Source organism: Daphnia pulicaria, unplaced genomic scaffold, assembly GCF_021234035.1.
Source record: "Daphnia pulicaria isolate SC F1-1A unplaced genomic scaffold, SC_F0-13Bv2 h1tg000078l, whole genome shotgun sequence".
NCBI lineage: Eukaryota > Metazoa > Arthropoda > Branchiopoda > Diplostraca > Daphniidae > Daphnia > Daphnia pulicaria.
The window spans coordinates 12,501-15,821 of NW_025804791.1; positions in this window are offsets into that span (position 1 = coordinate 12,501).

Here is a 3,321-nt window from a genome sequence, read left to right on the forward strand (position 1 = left end):
AGCTCAGGTGAAAGTCCGGCAAAAATTCGGAAATCGACTTTTTCGTACAGTTACTGCCCGGAACATCCACTACTTTCCTATATAGGGAAGAGGTTGTCGAAAAAAAGAAAGTTGAAAAATTTTCTAAGTCCGAAAAATTGAAAAATTTTTCTAAGTCCCGACGACGTGGTAGTGACGTGGTTGGCGGGACTTGGACGTATAAAGGCCGATGAAAAAAAATGGAAATGGAAATGAAAATTTCTCGATTTCCGACGACGGTGTTTGGCAACGACTCTCTCGCCCGGCCACTGGTCGGCGCGAGAGAGGAGTGAGCGAGACCCGTCGATTCGAAAAGAGAAGCCGTCACACCGTCGAGGCGTGGCGGCTCTCAAGTGGGTTGGTCGGGCGTGTCGTGATGACTCGCGACCGTAAAAAATTCCCACTCAAATTCTCCCATTTCCGACGACGGTGTTTGGCAACGACTCTCTCGCCCGGCCTCTGGTCGGCGCGAGAGAGGAGTGAGCGAGACCCGTCGATTCGAAAAAAAGCCGTCACACCGTCGAGGCGTGGCGGCTTCTCAAATGGGTTGGTCGGGCGTGTCGTGATGACTTGCGACCGTAAAAAATTCCCACTCGTCGAAAATTTTCTAAGTCCCAACTTTGAAAACGACGGTTCCTGAAAGTCGGCTGGCGGTTGGATGGGGCAATGTCCCCGTCCAATCGCTAAAAATGAGCCGGAAAACGGAGACATTATGCGGCGGAACATTAGTGGTTTTCCTTAGTATAGAAGAGGTCTCGATTCCTAAACTCGGAAAAATTTTCAGAGTCCCAAAAATTTTCGAAGTGTCGAATAGTTTGGTTTCTCGAATTGAAAATTTTTTTCAAATTTGCGACATTACGACAAGCAGCGATTGTAAAGCCCGGTCCAAATTTTTCAAACGAGTCTTACTTCTTGTTAGTCCGCCTGGCCGATACCAAAGAATGGCCGACCGTCGACTATCGGGCGAATAGACGGGTGAAAGAAATAAAGTCGAAGCCGGTGGTTGGATAGATATCGAAGGGAAGGCGAAAGAGGCGAAAAGGAAAGCGCGAAATTTCTTTAGTAGCTTCGACGCAAAAACTTTGGTATCGACGGGGAGCTTTGGGAAATGAAACGAAGACGCAGAATGGGAAGTTGTCCGGTTCGGCGTTAGTTGTAGTTTCATTTCCACCGTAGCTGAGCTCCTTTCCGCCCGCCACTTCACATGATTTTAGTTTCGATTCCGTTCGATCGCGCTTGCACTGTCTTTGTTTTTTTTTCACTGCTTGGATCGCGGCTTTGCTCTAACCAGTTTAGCCCCATGCGATCAAAAAGTCTTAAAAAAAAAAAACCGTTGAACGGAGACGAACTCGATGAGCTGTCGGTGTGTGAAATATCATTCCTTCGGTAAAACCGTTTTCGAAATTTCCGATGGTCGGTATATGTAAAAATATATCCGAACCGCGATGTGGACGGGAATTCAAACGCCCGCTTCACCGATTGGTGCGACAGCTGAGAAGCTCGTCACTCGATCCAACGACTCTTGGTCGAAAAGTTCAGAAGAGGTGCGCGCGTCAAACATTTTTTTGGTTTCGGACGTTTCGTTTCTTCGGCACGTGTGGTTTGTCTGTGGCCGTCTGTGAGAGAAATCGGACGCTTGTTCTTTGTTATTTTACCGTAACAAGACAAGACGGGAAAGATTCTTTCTTCCAAACTTACGGCATCATAACCATCAGCGTTTACCGTCAGCGACGATACGGAAGAGAAAAGAAAATGGTGCGCGTCTTTTCACTTTTTGACACCGTATCAAAAAAAAATTACCGTTCAGGCGGAAATGTGTGTGTGTGTGTGTGAGCCGAGAGATAAAAAATAAAAAAGCCACCAAACAGAACGCTTTCAAATTATTTCGTGCGGCGTGCGCATATTTCACATTTTGCCGTTTGACGGAAGCTCGTTGTGTGGAACACAGAAGTGGAGATGGACGGAGTTGAAGGGGGGCGAAGACGGCCCGGTCGGACAAAGTCAAGAGATTGAAATATACGAGAGAATTGGGTGGAAGTGATGGCAAATCTATAAAATTCAAAAATCGGATGAGATGCGAGGACCGCAAAATGTGGCGTCGACTCTGACTCTCTTTTACTACGAACTTCCCTTCGACGGAAGATATCGAGAGCTGAGCTGAGCGCCCGCTGAGTATGGCCGGCGTAATTACAAACGAGTTACGGTTGGAGCTATATCGATTGTACGTATCCCGAACGTTCATCGAACAAGCCAGATCAACTCGGCGCCCGGTAAGATGTACGCTCAGTTATGGCCATGACACACGAAGGGAGAATTCAAACGGCTGTGAGTGTACGGCCCGCCCGGAGTTGTGTGTAGGCAGTGACCTCTCAAGAAAAAACGTAAAAAATTTTTTTTTGACAGTCACCGGTCTGCGACAAGTAATCAGTACGAAACTTGGGTGCAATGCAAAAAACATTTTGAGAATCCTTGCTTGACAACAACGAATCTAACACGATAAAAAAAACGATCCCCATCGGTGTACCGCTTGCTTTTCTCGCGCTTCGGCGCAGAATCGCTTATTCAGCTGCCCTTGGAATATGTTCGTTTCGTGCATACTTGATCTCGGTCATTCTTCGGTGAACTCTTAAAGAATTGCGCACTTTTATAGGGGTAGTCTGGTTGCTTGTCTCGACTTGAAATGATTTGTTTTTTTCCGCCCATGACTTTCTATACGATGCCTCTATGCTGGCCTCTGACCGCGGTTGTTCCGAGTTTTCTCTTTCTCTTCGAAAGTCTTTGCGGAAAATTCTGCCTCGTGTGACCGTTGAGCGGTGAGGTGTGTGTGTGTGTGTGTGTCGTGCGGGGTGATGCGAGAGTGTGCCTCGGCGGTGGAAAAATAAAAATAAAACTCTGAGCCCACAAAAATTTAAAAGATGTATGCTTGTCAGCTTAGTAAAGCAGGCTTGACTTATGAGCATACAGCACGCCACATATGACCGTCGAAAACCGTAATACGGGAAAAAAAGTTGATGAATATATCAAGACCGGTCGAATGAATCCGATTCACTTTGGGCTCATAGACCGTTGAATGGTCTTTGACTTTGGAAATTGAAATGAAAAAAATCCAACAAACGGATCGGATCGGTGTTTCTCTTCACTGGGACTCGCTGTGACACGCCAGGCGTTGCGATCAAAAATTTTAGTTTCCGAAGAAAAAGAAAAAAAACGAAAAACGTGTTGATTTGGTGTGTGTTTGGTGATGCGTGGGCGAAATAAAAACCCGCAACTCGCCGGATGCATATCAAACAAACATACACGAAA